The sequence below is a fragment of the Coenobita brevimanus genome, chromosome 23 (genome assembly GCF_032717465.1).
Source record: "Coenobita brevimanus isolate Jiangsu-jjx chromosome 23, ASM3271746v2, whole genome shotgun sequence".
In the NCBI taxonomy this organism is placed as follows: Eukaryota; Metazoa; Arthropoda; class Malacostraca; order Decapoda; family Coenobitidae; genus Coenobita; species Coenobita brevimanus.
The window spans coordinates 66,052,195-66,071,762 of NC_136976.1; the positions used below are offsets into that span (position 1 = coordinate 66,052,195).

The following is a 19,568-nucleotide window of genomic DNA, read 5'->3' on the forward strand; positions in this document are numbered from 1 at the left end:
CAATAAGTACATGAACAAGTGTGTTAAGAAATAGTGAATCTGACAAAGATCATCATCATCATCATCATCCAATCCCACGTTGCCCCATAAGGAGTGTAGGAGCCTGTGGCTTGGCAAGTTGGTCCTGACATTTAAAACGAGAGTGGCCAGCCTCACTCATCCTTGAGTGGCATTACGTGTGCAATAAACCCCAATCACCCCTTCACTGCCTCAATCCGACTGGAGTGCCATAATTACCCACTGAACCACGAGGCGCTAAAATTTGGTTATATGGTTACTACCCAGCATAGTTAATGGTTTCCTGGTGTACAGGAAACCATTTGGCTTGTCACTCAGTGTAGAGTCACCCACAGGCAAAAGGAAGACAAAAGAATGAAGGAAAGGCAGAAGAGGGAGTGTAAAGTCACCTGTAGGCAGAAGGACGAGGAAAGAATGAAGGATAGGAAGACAAAAGAGGATGAAAGGAAAGAAGAATCGAGGAGAGGAAAGGGCAGACACCCAAGAGCAGCACTACATTGAGAGAGTGGATGGTAAGCGTCCCCACAAAGAACAACAACTATGAATTATTATGCCACTGACCAAACTTTACATAAGATATCTGACAGAGAGCTGCACAACATATCATACATGTCAGGCTGAAAATCAACTGCTTCCACATGCACTTCCTACAAAGAAGCTATCAGTAGACTAAAGAAAGATCATCTGCTGATCAACCTGGCATAAAATGCAACTGCAATTAGTAATGCAGAACCCTACAAAATCTGAAACCTGAAACACCTGACCTGACTATAATACTATTCTTTAGACACTGACAAAAATAATCACATCCATACATAAAAATGTGATCTTTTATTTCATCAGAACTAACTTACAATTTCTTATTTCAACATGAGAGAAAATCCTGGAACTTAACTGTATCACAACTACACTATACAGCATACTGATTTTCTATTGGTCATACCAATCCTTCAACATGTTCTCTTTCTATTGAGTGAGACCTTGTTTCTTGCGAACATCAAAGACTGATATTTTTTAACACATCACAGTAAAAGCATGGAAATACATTGCCAGACTTTACACATTGTGTCCTAAAAAAAAAATGCACAGTCTATAAGAGTATATTACTTTGTAACCGATACAATTTGAAGTGGTACAAATTTTTATCATATCATTGTCATATTGTATTGTTTAAAATGACTCCAAGATCCCTGCATGTGTCAGTCTGGGTCACCTAATGGCAGATATCCATGCTGATCAATCTCTGGCAGCCTACCTATTTACTCCCTTATCCCTGAAGCCACACTCTTATTACCTCATTCAAGGTCTTTTTCCAGTCTGCCTCTTGCAACCCTACCCCTCATGGTCACAGTTCTCATTTCCCATACGTAATTGTCATCCTTCATTATCTCAACATTCCCAAACCATCAACATCTCAATCTCCTCCTCCTCATCACAGCACCAATACACTCCAGTCCCATCCTTCGTCTCAACTCTTCAATCACAAACCTAGCTTCCCCAAGGCCTCACACTGAAGGACAAACTACACAGCCAACTAATTAATTATCATTTCTGTATATCTGAGCCTACAAAAATCCTCTTCCTTTATGGCCAAGGTATCACTTACTATACAGTATTACACTGCTACCACATGACGTATATAAAGATCTCATAGCACAAAGGGAGAACCCTCTCAATGTCAGCAGAGGCTACAGCTTCCTAATTTTCTTACAACCACTCCTTACCCTACCCACAGACCTAGTACATGTATCAATTTATTTATCTATCTATCTATTGCCAGACATCTTAATCCAGCAAGGGGTGGCCACAAACAACTTGCCTCCATGTCGCCCTGTCCCCCGCCATTTCATTTGTCCTGCTCCAAGATCACACCCCTCTCTCACATACCTCTCCATTCCATCCCTCCATCTCATCCGTGGCCTCCCCCTCCACCTCACTCCCATACACTCTCCTCGTCAGTCTCTCGTTTTTCATCCTCTCCGCATGACCAAACCACCTCAGTGCGTTCTCCTAACGCTTCCTATCACATCCACATCCACGCCACAACACTCCTTCACTTCCTCATTTGTCAGTCTGTCTTTCCATGTGACTCCACATGCTCCCCTAGAATAACTAATTTCCACTCCTCTCACTCTTGACTTCTGTCCCTCCAATAAGGTACAAGCTTCACTTCCATACGTTAGAGTTGGTATCACAATACTGTCATGTAGTAGCTTTTTCACTTCCATGCTCACTTCCCTGTTTCTTGTCACTGCTTTCAAGGAACCCGCAACCTTTCTTCCCCGTTGCACCCTTTCAAGCACTTCACCCTCTAAACTTCCATCCTTACTCATCACACTACCCAAGTACTTAAACGCACTCACATTTTCCATTTCCTCCTCATCCAGCCTCACTGTACATTCACTGACTTCACCTCTCTCAAAGACCATCACTTTACTCTTCCCTACATTCACCTTCAGATTTCGTTTCCTACACATTCACCCAAACTCATTCACCAAACCTTGCAGCTCCCCTTCATCTTAACTCGACAACACAGTATCATCTGCAAACAACAGTACAGGTAGTTTCCAAACACTGCCCTCTCCCACTTGGGCCGCTCCAACATCCACTGCCCTACCTTGAATCTCTTTTATAACCCCATTTATATACAGATTGAACAACCATGGAGACATGACACATACTTGTTTCAATCCAACTTTCAAACAGAAAAATTCACTCAGTTCACTATCCACACGCACTGCAGCCTTAGCACCCTCACACATACTCTTCACGGCATTCAACAACTTCCCATCTGCTCCATATATTCTTAATACTTTCCACAATCCTTGTCTATTCACCCTGTCATATGCTTTCTCCAAATCCATGATGGCCGCAACCAACTTCTTTCCCATCTCTTGAAACTTTTCCACTAAAGATCTAAGAATGAATATCTGATCTACACAACCTCTTCCCTTCCTAAAACCTCCCTGTTCTTCTCCAACTAATTCCTCTGCTATTTCCCAAACTCTGTCAATAAGTATCCTACCATATACTTTTCCTATTACACTAAGAAGACAATTGCCCTTATGATTACCACACACTTCCTTTTCCCCCTTTTCCTTTGTATGGGGGAATAATTATACCTGACTTCCAATCCTCCGGAACTCTACCTTCCTTCCAGGCCAGTCTGCACGTCTTCCACATCCATGCTTCAGCATTTCACCACACACTCCATCAATTCCTGGGGCTATTCCTATTTTATCCTTCCTCATTGATTCCACAGCTTCCATCCTACTGATTTCTTCCTCTATTCTCACATCCCTCCTTCTCCCACCCATTCCCCAGCCACTTATACTTACATTACTTTCATTCTCTATGTTCAAATATTCTTGAAAGTGTTCTCTCCAACTGTCCACTTTTTCTCCCTTCTCCACTAGTAATATACCATTTTTATCTTTCACTCCCCAGCTAACTTCTTTGGCACCCTGTCAAACTTTCTTTACCGCTTTCCAGAACATTTTCTTACATTCCCTCCACTTTACACTCAAGTTCCTCTGAAATTCCTCATCTGCTCTCTTCTTACTCTCTCTTACTAATCTTTTCACCTCTCTCTTCCTCTCTACATATAACACTCTCTTCCGTCTCTCAACTTCTTCCACACCTCTGTTTCTCATCCACTCACTATATGCTTTTTTCTTTTGCGCCACAGCCTCTCTCACCTCTTCAGTCCACCATGCTGTTCCATGCACCAGCTTTCATCTTCTCTTCACCCCTCACACCACCTCACATACTGCACAGATTTCTTCTGTGAATATCTTGCACACACCTTCCACATTCCCCATCTGCTCCACTCTATTACCCAATTTCTCCTCCACCTCCCTCTTATATTCTGCCTTTTATCCATCCTCTTGTAACTTTTCCACTCGCCTTGTATGTATTACTTCCTCCTGTCCTTCCCTTCTTCTATTTCTCCATTTTATTTGGACTTAAATTCTGACCACCACCAAATGGTGGTCCAAAAGTTCACTCCCCCAACCTCTATATACTCTTGCATCCATCACACACCTTCTCATCCTTTCAGCCACAAACACATAATCATTGCCTTCTATTCATTCAGTTCACCACCCACCCTTATCACTCACCATGTATACCTGTGGATCATTTTCTGCCTGAAGAGGGTATTAGCTATCACCAACCCTCTCCTGGCACAAATGTCCACTAAAGCACTGTCATTCTCATCTATCTCTGCAGGCACATCCCACTCACCTACTACTCCATCCACCTTCCCATTCCCTACTTTTCCATTCATATCTACAATCAAAAACACTCTCTCATTCCATTCAAAATTTTCCATGCACGCTTCCACACTTCTCTAGAACTCTTCTCTCACTCTGCTTGCACAACCTTGTGTTGGCGCATACACGCACACAATCACCCTCATTTGTAGTCCAACTTTCATCTTACCCGCATGATCCTTGAGCCAACTGATCCATACTCTCTTATATTCTCCTTCCATCTGTTACTCACAACAATAAACACTCCTCCTTTTGCCCTCTCATTCTCACCTACTCCTGCACATATACCCCATCCATACTCCCATTCTCTCACCTCTCCATTTAGTTTCTGTTGACCCAAATAAATCCACTTTTGCACCCTCAAGCACCAGGACACTCTCTCTTTCTTTCACCTCATTATTTGCACCCCTTACTCTCTTCCTATATCTTCCATCTTTTCTGTCACTTCTTATTGCTCTTCTTTCCTTTACAGGTGGCTTTACATTAAGTGACAAGCCAAATGGTTTCCTGTAAGCCAAGAAACCATTTACAGTGCTGGGTGGTAACCATATAACCAACCCATACGTGCTCCCTACATGTCAACAAGTGGGTTGGTAGAGGGTTAGTGTCCCTCCCCGTAAAACCAATAACTCAAAGTCAAGTGGCCACCCCTTATGGGATTATGGCATCTGGCAATAGATAGATAGATAGACATCCTTATCATGTCCTTCGTTCGGTTCTTAGTTGTCACCTTTGGGTCAGTCCTGGTCCGAGGCTTCCCGTTTGTATTTTTAGTTAGTTATTTCCGGAGAGGGGCACTAACCCTCCGCCAACCCACTTGGGTCATGTAGGGAACACGTGTTAGTTGGTTATAAGGTTACCACCCAGCATTGCAAATGCCATACTGGTTTACTTGAAATCATTTGGCTTGCTCCTCAATGTGAGATATCCTAATAACAGAGATATATCCTAAAAACAGAGTATCACCACACTAAGTGGGTGGATGATGGGCACCCCCACCTACCACTTTAGTACCTGTAAATTTTAAAAAATTTAATAATGTAAATGGAGACATAGTTCTATCCTCTTCAGTGCCAAGATCTATTCTAAGCTGAATTAAACAAGGTAACGTCAAGGGAAATTAAAATATGGCTTAACAATGGCTTCTGTTATAAAAAAAGAAAATGTTTTCTTCCTGCCAGGAACCTCAAAACCCATAATACAGTAAACTCTAAATTATCCATTGTCACAATGTCCGGCCCATCACATTATCAGAGGCTTTTGACTCGCATCTCTTAAAATAATATCCGGCTCAGAAACGGGAAGCAATCACTCATATTATGCATTTTTTTGGCAGAAATTTGTATCATCCGGCTCAGACATGGGATCCAATCAGCACACGAGCAGACCCCACAACACATGCCTGCCAATCACAATGCGTTGCAGAAGCGGCCCATTCAGCGCACCAAGCCAAATATCGCCCTCTCATTCTCTCCACTGGATGCCATATAGTGAGGACCTATCTGTGCCTTGTGTATTTGTGACCCTGCAGTGGCTACCCCCCAAGACTGTGACACAGCCTGTGCCACCCCATGCCTGGCTTGTTGCTATAGTGCCGCAACTTCCCTTTTGGCCTCTCAGTGCTCCATGCCCCAGTGCTCTGACTACTGTACCTTAGTTCTGCATGATGGCTGAGTTTGTGGCTTTTGTGGTGGTGCCCTGGCTGCTGAAGGTACTGAATTACAAAACTGTATGTACTGTATCAACACTGTATTGCATTTGATGCTGGATTTTAATATTTTACTCATAGGGTGACATTGTAGGAAAGATTTTACGATACAGAGTCAAGACAAACAAATTAGGGTAGTGACATATTATCCAGCTCAATGTCGAATGGATAGCCGAGTAGGAGTACTGACGCAAAATCTGCCATTTTTGCAATACTGTATCTGGCGGGAGCTTTGACTGCATTACGCCAGATATTTAAATGTAATAACAATCAAAAATGAAATCCCCAAATATAAGACCTGATTCATCCAAGCTACTGTTTGGAAAACAATGTTCACAGGTTAAAAGCAAGAATAGGGCACTCAACCTAGACTTAACAGGAAAGAGCAAGCAGAGGCTAAGAAAGTTTCCTAATTCCGAAGGCCAGTGCGTTAAGGAATACAAGCCCTTAAATATCAAAATGAACACTGAATAGTTCAAAATAAACTTACAAGTACCAAAATTTCTCACTTAACAATACACAAAACACAAAAGCAGCAAAAAACTTACTGTAGCTATCACATGCACAGCAAGGGGGAGACATAATCAAACTATTTGACATCATTCATGGGTCCATCACTATCTCTGAAAAACATTGCCAATATGCACATCAATATATACACTATGCTATAAAGTATCTGTCAATTGTCAGATACTGTATATCAGGCAGTACGAATACTTATAAATCATGGATCATAAAGTTATTCTCATCACAGAGGAGCTCAAAAAACAAATTGTGTGAACCCACAGTTAGAGTTAATAACTGGGGTGTTATGTAATCAATCATACCAATAATATAGGTAAAGTTTTTTTTATGACACTCACCTAGACACTGAGATCCTTCATGACTAAGTTGTCATCCAATATTTCACACACCTGTACAAAATAGACAGAGATCATGGTAAAAAGAATTCTATACTGTTACAGGTAATATTACATGTACTATGGATCAGAGCCATGCATGTATTTTTCAACAGTCACAAATATATTGTGTATGATTTGTAAATGTCATCATTTTATATCATAAAGAGTGTATCCCCAAAAGTCTATCCATAACACTGCTGAACTTTCCAACAAAAAATACACTGTTAAACCCAAAATATCTATTTCAACAAAAACAATTTTCATAATTCAGCTAAAAATTAAATGCCCCCCAAAATTACACCATACATGAAAACCCATAATTTTGGTATTTTGGAGATGATCTTATAATTATGTTCTACCAGGTATGTTAGGTGCTGGAGAGGAACACAAGTATTTTTGAAATATTGGAATTTTTAATATGGGAAAATGAATACCCCAAGCTGGACCTTGACTTATCATATAGCCCCGGGAGGGGATGGAAGAGCTCTACCTCTCTCAGTACGGTAGCTACCTGGGTGGGACGTGAACTCTTGACCTCGTGGTCTCAAGTAAAGTGCTCCACCACTGAGCCACCCTGCCCCTAGGGACACTGGTATATCTCTCCACGTTATTTCACAGGCATTTATAGGATGATTTCTTTAAAAAAAAGTTCACACTCTTTTGACTGTCTCTGTAACATCATCTATGCTTCACATCTGTATAAAGTACAGTATTACTGTTGAACCTGTCTCACAATGCTTTCTTTAATCCCACACATTGCGTTCATATTTCTCATCAAATCTCAATGCCCAAGCCATATTTCTGTCCTTGCAGCACCTTTACCTTACAATCATGCTTCCTTTTACCATATTTCTTCACAACATTTCCTAAATAACGGTACAGCACTTGGAAAATCCATACATTTTCATTTCTGTACCATAAAGCTCAAGGTATAATTCCACCTCATACACCTTTCAAACTCATTCTGCTCCTCTCTACATGCATCCATTCATGCAATCCTTTAATACCCCATCAGAACCAGGAAGTGTAGGCACCCAGGGCTTGGCTGCTCAGTCATCATCATCATCACCATCATCATTCAGACCTCCTTTCCCGCCCAAGGGCAGGGTGAGGAGTAGCAACGTCCAGACAGCCTAAGTTTGCCCAATTCAATGGCCCACGCTTCCATTTACTCGCCATTCAAGCCCTCGAAATCATGGCTCAAAAAGATTTGCCAAAAAACTTCACCACATTCTGATGCTCCTCATTTACCCATCTGCTAGAGCCAATCCAAACACTGTCACGTTAAAAGGGGTGCCAAATCCCTGGTTATGAGCTTCTCCTCACAAAATTCATCCAGCCAGCAAGGTCTCTTGTCAGTCCTTTAGCCTCACCAACTTCCATACCTTTCCTCCTCACACACTTATCCACCATATCCCTCCACCTTCTCCTTGGCCTACCTTGCCTCCTCCCTCCTGCATATTCACTCATACATCTTTTTCACCATTATATTGTCATCCATTATATCCACATGACCAAACCATCTCAGTACACACTCTTCAGTTCTGGTGTCCACAGACTTCCTCACTCAGCATATTTCACAAATCACATTATTCCATATCCTATCCACTCTCTACCCCACACACATTCCTCAGCAGCCAGAACTCCATTGCTCTTACTCTTGACTTTTCATTATAGTACCACACCATAGTCTCACATCCGTATGTTAAAGTTGGCACTAACACTCCTTCTCGTAAGTCTCATGCAGTTCCAGCGATAAAGCCCCTGTCCCTTATACAGGCCTTCATAGCACCAGGCACCTTCCTTCACTGTGTCACTCTAATCTCCACTTCTTTTGCACATTTTCCTTTCTTGTCCATCACTGTACCCAAGTATTTGAACTCTCTCACCAATTCCATTCACTGTAACATCACACTGGGAGTCACCTTCTCTCTCAATAACCATCACCATACTCTCCTTTACATTTGCTCTCAAGGCACGATGCTCAGGGATATCTACAAAACTCTGCACTAGTCTAACAAGCTCTTGTCCAGTATTTGCAAGTCGCATTGCACTGTCAGCATACAACAAATTTGAGATGTTCCATCCACCACCATTCATTGGCAATGCCATCCCCCTCTCCATTACTCATGTTTTTACTTCTCTCATCACCCCATCCATACATATTTTGAATGACCATGGGGACATCACAAAACCTTGTTGCACACCCACACTGATCATTAACCATTCACTTAGATGCCCATTTATCCTTACACATACCTCACTACCACCATAAAAACTCTTGACAGCACCAAGCAGCTTACCATCTACACCGTACGTGAGCTAAACCTTCCACAATCCTTCTCTGTCTACTTTGTCTTATCCTTTCCCAGACTCATAAATGCCATAAATACCTTATAGTCCTTCTCACACGCCTTCTCCACTATCTATCTCACTGCAAATATCTGATCCACACATTCTCTGCCACTCCTAAAGCCACTCTGTTCGGCACTGACTAGGGCTTCTGACACGTCTTACTTTCTCTACAGTAATTCTTCCATATACCTTCCCTACAACACTCAACAGACTTATGCCACGATAATTCTTGCACTCACTTAGCTCACCTTTATTTCTGTACAGAGGTACAAACATTGCCTTTTTCCACTCTACTGGCACAGTTTCACTCTTCCATGCCTTCTTACATATCTCCAACAGGCACTTTATTCCGCTCTCTCAAGTACAATTACTCATCTCAGCATACACCTCAACCCTAGCTGTTTTCCCATTATTCAGCTGCTTCACAGCATTCATCACCTCTGGAAGTGTCACATATCCTGGCATTGCTGCTCAGTCCAGGCATTAATGGCAAGACTAGATGCTCACCTCTGAACATCAATATGTGAGCAATAATCCCCAGCTATCCATTAGGTAAATCCCTTGCTGTTGAATGCTGTGAACAGTATGTACGAGGGTGCTAAGGCTACAGTGCATGTGGATGGTGAACTGGGTGAATTTTTTTTATCTGAATACTGTATTAAAAGAAAGGATTTGTCATGTCTCCATGGTTGTTCAATCTGTATATGGATGAGGTCAAAAAAGAGATACAAGGCAAAGCAGTGGATGTTGGAGCTGCCCTGGTGGTGGTGGGGGGGCATGTTGGGAGGCTTCCTGTTCTGTTGTTTGTGGATGATACTGTATTGATTGTTTAGTGAAGACGAAGGGGAACTGCAAGGGGTGAATGAGTCTGGGAGAGTATGTCAGAAACAGAATCTAAATGTGAGTGTAGGGAAGAGTCAAGTTATGGTATTCAAGAAAAATGAAGTCAATGAATGTACAATAAGGCTTGATGATGAGTAAATGGAAAATGTAAGTGGACTTAAGTACGTGGGTAGTGAGACAAGTAACGATGAAAGTTTAGAGGGTGAAGTGCTTGAAAGGGTACAGCATGGAAGAAAGGTTGCTGGTTCTTTCAAATCAGTGATAAGAAATAAGGAAGTGAGCATGGACGTTAAAAAGTTACTGCAGGACAGTAGTGTGATACCAACTATAACGTATGCAAGTGAAGGAAGGACCTTCTTGGAAGGACATTTGGAAGGGCACAAGTCAAGAGTGAGAGCAGTGGAAGTTATCTGAGAGGAGCACATGGAGTTACATGAAGAGCCATATTGACAAACGTGGAAGTGAAGGAGCACTGTGGTGTGGATGTAGATGTGATAGAAAGCATTAGGAGCAATACACTGAGGTGGTTTGGCCTTGTGGGGTGGATGGAGAGCAAGAGACTAATGAGGAGTGTATGTGAGTGAGATGGAGGGGGGGGGAGAGGGGAAGGAGGCCAAGGATGAGGTGGATGGATGGAGTGGAAGGGTATAAAAAGAGGAGGATGTGATCTGGGGGAGGGCAGCGAAATGGCGGGGGACAGAATGGCATGGAGGTGATTTGTTAGTAGCCACCCCTTACGGGATTAGGGCGTCTGGCAATAGATAAACAGACAGATATAAAACAATGACTCAGGGAAGGTAAACTACTTTACAGAACATCAGCCTGGCAGGGGTTACACCCTTATGAGTCACAAACACTACTAAATATTTGAACCAGACCCTAACGTCTGCTCATCTATAATTTGTACTACATCGTCTGTAATACAGTGTTACTATATAAGTACAGTTTCGTCAGAAGTATCAAGCGCCCTGCGTCCCTCCTACGAAACAAACCTTTCAACATTGAAAAAACATATGAATAATGCATTTTATTTACCTTTAGAGCTTCATAGGGTATCCTTTATGCTTCTTCACGGACCTGAGAAGTCTTGGAAGTGAAACGGCGAGGTTCCTGAGGTACTGGAGGGGTATTTTGTCCCAGGAGTCACGAATGGCGGCTTCCAGCTTAGGCAGAGAGCTCACGTCCTTCCCTTGCAGATTCTTCTTTAAGAGGTACCAGAGGTTTTCAATCGGGTTGAGGTCTGGGCTATTTCCTGGCCAGTCTTTCATGAATGATACCTCGCAGTCACGAAGCCAATGGGTGACTGATTTGGCCTTGTGAGCAGGTGCACCATCCTGCTGAAACACTCGTGCACCTGTGAGCTCGAAGGGGTCTGGTAAATGATCACACAGAAGCTCCAGGTAAACATCCTGATTCACTCTAATGTTTTTGGGAAGCACAACAACCTTCCCCAAACCTTGACAAGAGAAACAACCCCATACCATGAGTGAATCAGGATGTTTTACTGTGCTTTCAATATACCGTGGGCCACTACCTTTGCGCCGGTACACACGTGCTCCTCTGTTACAGGTGACACTAAACGTTGCCTCATCAGACCACAACACTGACAACCATTGCTCCTCACCCCAATTAAGGTATTTGTTAGCAAAGGCAAGCCTACAAAGTCGCTGGCTGCTAGACAGAAGAGGCTTCTTTCACAGGCCTGTGACTTGTGTAACCAAGTTCATGGACCCTAAGAGACACTGTTCTCACAGACACCTCACCAAACACTTCCGGGTTGCTCTCCTTTATTTTCCTTGCACTCACACGAGGATTAAACTCCACTGCACGTTTTAAAACATTAACAGACCTTGGGGAAGTTTTCCTAGGCATACCAGACTGCGGTTTCTTTGTGGGAACCTCACCACTGTTTTCCACTCGAAACCGCGCGCACCACCTACGCACTGTCGATCGAGCCACACCAGCCAATTCACTAATTTCCTTTGTTTGGTGGCCTGCCTCCTTTAAAGCAATGATATGGGATATGATTTCACTTGATAGTTCACGGGTAGGTGCCATAACAAAGTGGCGAAAGCCAAAACACTGCGGGACACTCGGTAAAAAAGGGCACAAAAAGAGAGGAAGACGCGGCGGAGTTCCTTTCTCTCAGGCAGCCCGTGGGCAACTGAGGCAGGAACCAACCAGCGCGTCGGAAGGCCTCAGGCTACCGTGACGTCATGCTAGCGCCGCAAACTTGTGGCTCAATTTTTACTACCAAAAATGGGTGATGCTTCTTTGGCCATAAGTATTGCACGCCCGGCGGTAGGCGCTCGATAATTTTGACGAGCACTGTATAGACAGAACATTTCCACTCATATAACTCCCCTAAAATGTATACTTACTTTCACCTCTCCATCCAAATACACATAAAACAACCAGTGGCAAAACACAATCCTCTTTCAATCCAACAAGCACACTAAACCTCTCCACTGATGCAACATCCACTCTCACCAGTTTTCAGTCCAATGTACGCACTCTGGATAGCTCTCAGACAGCATCCCTCCCCTCCATATACTTCTCAATTCCCACAATGCCTCTTCATCTACTCTTCTAACATGCTGTTTCCACATACATAAATCCTACCAATAACTTTCTATATCCAAAAACTTCTCTGCTAGACAGTTTACTGCTCTTCTCTAATCATGATACTGTACCCTCCAGCCTTCAAATAGCCCTGTCCATTCAGTGATGCATTTCACATTTCATTCTTGCCATCTCCAAATTACTTTCTTCAGCTTTCAAGAAGTTTTGGAACTGGAATTTAGGTATAGCTTTCAATTACTCCATCACAGGAAGAAGTCTCCAAAAGCAGAGTAAAATCGTTTGGATAGAAAAAATAAGAGTACATCATCAGGTCAAGTTAATTTCACCTGTTTCTCTCTCTCTCTCTCTCTCACACACACACACACACACAAACGCATGCACACACACCACACACACACACACACAAATACAGAAAAAAATAGAAACACAAAACAAACACATAAATAAAGATACAAATGCAAAAACAAAAAACACAAACAAAAATACACAACACAAACATAAAACAACACACACAAATCCATAACACACATACATGCACACTAATACATTAACACACAAAAACAGAGAAACACACAGCACAAAAGTACATAAAAGCAAACACAAAACTACACAATATAAACAATAAAACAAAAATGCTTATATCCTCTCAACCATTCTTTAAAATATACACATACTGTTGTGAATCCCACACTCTATCTTTTCACCCCTATCCCTGAATAGAAAATCAGATGTACTATTCTTCCACTCCTCACACATCCTCCCCTCTATCCACATGAATCAACATTCCATGTATTGCTTCCTTTCCTTGACACAACATATCCCAACTCACATCATCATCCACCCACGCAACATTTTTTAACTGAACAAACTTTTCCTCTACTGAATCTTAACAAACCTGATATCATGGCACTCATTATACTGATCACATTTTTCAACTGGCTCAAGTGTATCCTCTCCACTACCTCACTCTATCCACTAACAGTACCAACCACCACCTCCCCTCTTCTCACATGCATTTATAACCATCCCTATTTCTTTCAAAAGACAACTTCCAATTTTTTTTCCTCTTGTTTCCTGTCTACTTATTCTACTCTTGATATTCTTTAACCATCCCCTCCTTTGAAGCACTCATTCCTCTCTCTTTGGCCTATTTGTCTTCATTTTCACAGTTCCCTAACCATTCCTTGGCTGGAAACTGCATCGAGCATCTAAACGGATTAGCTAGGTCAAATGCAACTTTGCTGTCCCAGGTTCATCTAGACAAAAACCTGGGACCGCTGTCTAATACTGCCCTTCAGCAGTACCGGTACATCATCCTCCAATCAAGGGATAAGGAGGGAGCAAGGGATGTTTTTATAAGTGGACTGCAAAACCACCCCTGATTTTATCACTGCCACTGCATGAAGGTATTCCCCTCCAGCACTAGGATGAAGATGTATCTCTAATTTGCGGGGGTGGATGTCTTATATCTTAGGAATTGATATGGCCTATCTATCTATCTATAGCCAAATGCCTTAATCCCATATAGGGTGCCACAACAAAACCTCTCCAAGTTGCCCAGTCCCCTATAATCATGCTGCCATCCCCCAACTCACCCCCCTTCCTCACTCATATACAGTACATCCTTGAAAAATGTGCATCTGAATTGTGCTTTTCGTCAATTATGCAGGCACCATCCCAAAAAATACGATTAATCCCTACAGTACGCAATTCGCTCAGCAGGTCTGTCCCTCCAGCCACAAAACAGGGTTGATTTTTTGACTTTCACCAAGGTAAAAAATTTTCTTCCACATTTCAGGAGACTGAATTTACACACCTGAAAATATATGCTTCAGCCAGATTGACCAAACAGTTATCACACAATCGCCTATCAAAGATGCAAAAAAGTTACCAATCCCTCATGGGCGAAAACAGAAAATTTCTCTCACCTTAAATGTCAGGACCAACTGCCTAGCCCCAGGCTCCTACGCTCCTCATGGGGCAACGTAGGATTGGATGATGGATGGATGGATGAAATAGTAAGCCAAGAAACCATCTACAATGCTGGGTGGTAACCATATAACCAAATCATGTGTGCTTCCTACGTGTCAGCAAGTGAGTTGGCGGAGGGTTAGTGCCCCTCCCCGTAAAACAAATAACTCAAAGTCAAATGGCCACCCCATATGGGATTATGGTGTCTGGCAATAAAAAGATAGATAGAATTATATACAAATAACTAATGTCAATGTAATGTGTTCCCTAGGCATGAAAAATCAGTGTGGAATACACCCATAGCAACAAAACATGCCAGGCGAAAAGTAGAGGTGGAGTGTGTATGGCTGGAGGGGGAGGAGGATGGAGGGATAAGGGAGGGGGGAGAAGGGCTGCTATGCACACACACTGCTGTAGTGGGGTATATTGGGGTATGGTGGGTTGGGAGGGGACAATGTGGAGATGATGAAATGGGGCTAAGGGAGGTAAAGTGACAGTGGTGTGGGGGGGGGGGAGGTTCCTTCTCCCCCACCTTAGGGGGCCAATCACACCATACCAACCCAGACACTCTAGCTCTCATTCGTCAGATCCTATATACATCACCAAAGAGGCAGAGTTACCCTCCCCCAGTTTTATGTGTGTCTTTGTCAATCGTGTGGGATAGGCTGGCATGTCAAATTACACAAAAGCACGATCGTGCAGCATCGGTCTTGAGGGGTTAAATAATTTTTGTATTGTGTGCGTATTTTTAAATTGTGCGGGCACGTCTGGGAAGACCGAGCCATTCCAACTACATTCTGTACTACTTTATGAGGTGGATGGAAAGCATGAGGTGACTAGCATACTATCATCATCATCACTACTTATTCCTTCCCTCTTAACTTTTGCATCATCATCATCACTATCACTCATTTTTTCCTCCTTGATCTTATCATCTTTATAGTCAATGGGAATATCATTAAACATCTTCTCATCACCATCATCATCATCTTTCACCAACACTTCCTCCACCTTAACATCACCATTTTCCTGCTTCACCACTTTTACTTCTTTAGGGGCAAATTTCTCCTCAGGGATGCATAAATCAACTGCCACTGGTCGACCCAGCAATGGTTCGGTATTTCATTTGTTTGGATTATTCATAATTTTGCTAATTTATCATAATTTCATAAAAGGTCATGTTATAACTAATGTAACAGTAATTTTTTAAAAGTGGGAAATTTAAGATAATATGCACAAAAAGCAGGACATTTTAGTCACAATTAAACATACTCGTGTGTTTTTGCAAGCTGAAACGGCTAACAGTGTCGTCAGCCTTGGCGCCTCGTGGTCATTTGTAAACAAACCACCACGGAGAACCCACTCCCTTTTCCTCAGTTTCTGCAACCGCCTCACATACTTTAGCAACTCCAGAGTCATTTCACCAACACTTTCCTTATTCATATGGAACGCTAACTAGCTCATTACGTCAACAGAAAGGAGAAAGAAGGAGTGCCGTTGGACAGGTATAAAAAGATGAGTAAAATACAGTGAAAATGTGCCGACTGGGGAGGATGTCGACCATATTCTATTTCCTGCATTGTTTATAGTATTTGAACTATGCGCATTGTCGACCATATTTCCGCATAACTGAAGGTCCGAGTGTACCTCTGCACTCCATCCCTCCATCTCATTCTCGGTGTGCTCCCCCGCCCCCCAACTCACTCACGTACACTTTCTCGTTAGTCTCTCACTTTCTCCACATGACCAAACCACCTCAAAGTATTCATCCTAATGTTTTCTATCATCCACACCCACACCACAATTGCTCTTTCACTTCCTCATTTGCAAGGCTGACTCTCCATTAACTACACATACTCCTCTCAAATAACTCATTCCTACTGCTCTCACACTTGATTCTGGCCTTGAAACAAGTGATACTCATGCTACAGTTTAAAATCTTATGACTGACAACACAAACAAAAAGCAAAATTAACCAGAATTTTATATTAAAGCATTTGGATGTAAAATTACATTTCTCACCTCTTCTTGAGATGTGATAATTAACCATCATTTCTCCTCAAACCAATGTACTTGCTGACTGCTTTTAGTTAACTCTCAGTAAGAAATAAAACAATGAACAGCATACATGTTGGAAGCAAGAGATGGAAACATAATTTCTCACATTACCGTAAATCAGATTTAAATGCAATTTACTCCCTAACCACTGCAGATCTGAGATATGCACATACAAGAACCAAGTCTTAGAATGATGAAAAGAATGACCACCAGAAGTCAGTACGTGATGTCCTGGGGCACCCTACAAAACATTTTCATATTCCTTCTACAACAATCTTCTCAATAAGAACATATGGAAAATGGGATAACATTGGCCTAGGCTTAACAGCTCCTCTACGAGTGACTAGAGTACAACTACCGCAAACTGACTTAGGACCTACCCCCACAAGGTATTAAAAAACACAGAAATTATAGTATATCACCAAATCATAGTATATTACGAAATTTGTTTATGAAATGCCAGTCATTAATATGAAATCATGTTTCCCTTGTTTTTCAGGACTAGTTGGATGAGTTTTGGCTTGGAATCACTTAGATCTCGAAAGTAATCTAAGGAATTTCTATGCACCAAACATTTGTCAGTTCAGTCTTGAGGTTGTCTGGATTGGGTGTCTTCTTCTCTGCCATGATTTTCTTCATCCTTGCCCAGCAGTTTTCTATCGGAATTAGCTCCATACTGTTGCCAGGTCAGTCGGGGACCTCAATCCAAATATCCTGAAGCCATATTGTCACCTTTCTTGACTTGTGACATGGAGCTGAATCGTGCATGAAAAAGTCACACCCATGAATAGAATAAAAGTTTAACAAATGATCCTTCAGAACTTGAATGTACTGGCCATCATTCATCATCAAGTTCTTAGGAAGAAAGTAGAGGCCTACCCTTCCCATTTCACCTGAGAAAAGCCCCCATACCATTACTAACTGTGGATGCTTAACAGTCGGCATCGTGCAAGCAGGGTTGTATTGACTATGGGAGGCAGGGCGACGAACCTTGGCTGAAAGCACCTGGAACATTTGAAATGTGCTTTAATCGGAAAACAAAACTTTTCTCCACTCATCCGACATTCAGTGTGCATACTTCTTGGCAAACTGAATGCGCTGCTTCTTCATATGGTCAGTGAGAAGCAGTTTCTTGGCTGTGGTGTGGCTTGGCAAACACAGCTCCTTCTGCAAGCGGTGTTGGATAGTTCGAATTGAGACGTCTTGTAACAGCTGGGGATGCATTCTCTTCAATTCTGCTGCTCTCAGTCAAGGATTCTTGATTACTTCCCTCTTCGGAAGCGTATCTGTACCACTGGAAGTCGTCCTCTTCTTTCCACCATCATGCTTGTGCTCTGGTATGACATCAGGTGGCAGGCCACGCGCTGCAGCAAGAGCCTTCATGATAGTCGACTTTGCGCATCCAGTACGTTCACAAATCGTGTTAATAGAGACATTATCCTGCCTCCATGCAATGATACGGACCCTCTCATCTCTTGGCATCACAACTTGACTAGAGGAAAATAACAGGGCAAATACTAATGCATATGAAAAAAGAGAGAGGTGCAAGCTCAGAGCAACGGGAACAAAATTATACTCCCACTCTCACTTCTGGGCAAGCACTGACGTGCTGAGTGTTTCACCATCTCCGGTCAACACCAGAGGAGTTGCCAGTTACTTCTTGCCAAAAAAAATCACTTGGCAGAGGTGGAAAGACAATGCTAAGACAGACAACTCTACCATACAAATTCAGTGTGTAGGTCCTGAGTCAATTTGTGGTGAGTGTACTAGAATAAGAACAGCTTAGTAAAGGGTGGCTCTCCCCCACCCAACAAACACTCACTAAATTCTACTAAAACAGCAAATAATCAAAAACAGTTCCTCACCATATCTGATCTGGAAAATTATTCCACCAAACAGTTATGGCACTATCTGAAAAGAAGAAAAAAAAAAAATCACTAAAATCCCAATGCTATAACATACCATATCTTGAAGAACTGACAATGGTAAGGATAAAAACACTACCAAAAACTATTTCAAACAGCATCAATTTGCATGAAATCTATAGTCAGTACTGTTATAAGTGATCAGCAGAGGGTATGTGAGAGACATGAAGGGGGACACTGAGGATGAGGTGGAGAGGTACTGTATAACAACAAACAAGGTATGAGTTCGGTGAGAAGGGAGTCTGATGGTAAGAAAAGAGGGTGACATGGAGTATATTTGTTTCTAGCCACCCCATCTGGAATTGAGGCATCTTCCTATAGACAGATAATATTATACAGTAAGACAAAAAAACAGATAGAAAAGACAGATTAAAGGGAAAATAATTACCTGTTCAGGTACTGGCACTGACCCTAGGTACCTCACAGTACAGTACATCCTCCTGTTCAGCACTCCTGAAGTACGATTAAAAAACATTAAAAACAGACCTTCAGTAAAGTTACTGCAGTGCTAGCTACTCAATACTCATAAAGACTAATCTTACATCGTCATTACTAATCAACGATAGGGGCAAAAATTTGTAATCATGTAAATTCCTAAACTATAATATGAATGTTTGGGCATACTTACCGAGCCTCAAGTGCACTGAATATCTGAAAAGAAAGGACCATGAGTAAAGTTTCATCATAATCCAATTATGATCATTTTATGGTTTTCAGAAAAACAATAATCAACATTATCATTTTATGGTTTTCAGAAAAAAAATAATCAACATAATTATATCATTAGATGCTTCTTAAAATGATTGTAAAACTCAACTCCATATTATATAATCCAAACATAATTAAAGTAATACTTACCCCCACTTTCCATGTCAGCAACACTGCACCTGAAATAATCAGCAACACATCATGGAAATTAACACTCCAAGTA

General features: G+C 42.0%; 1 long non-coding RNA gene across 1 annotated transcript; it reads right to left on the bottom strand.

Annotated features, from left to right (window-relative positions):
* Nucleotides 1-6,546: 6,546 nt before the first annotated feature.
* Nucleotides 6,547-18,592, bottom strand: LOC145392918 (uncharacterized). Its single transcript, XR_013896081.1, has 3 exons — nt 18,578-18,592; nt 6,864-6,914; nt 6,547-6,623 (listed from the first exon to the last, which is right to left on the bottom strand). It is a non-coding gene; the product is annotated as an uncharacterized LOC145392918 (long non-coding RNA).
* Nucleotides 18,593-19,568: the final 976 nt, after the last annotated feature.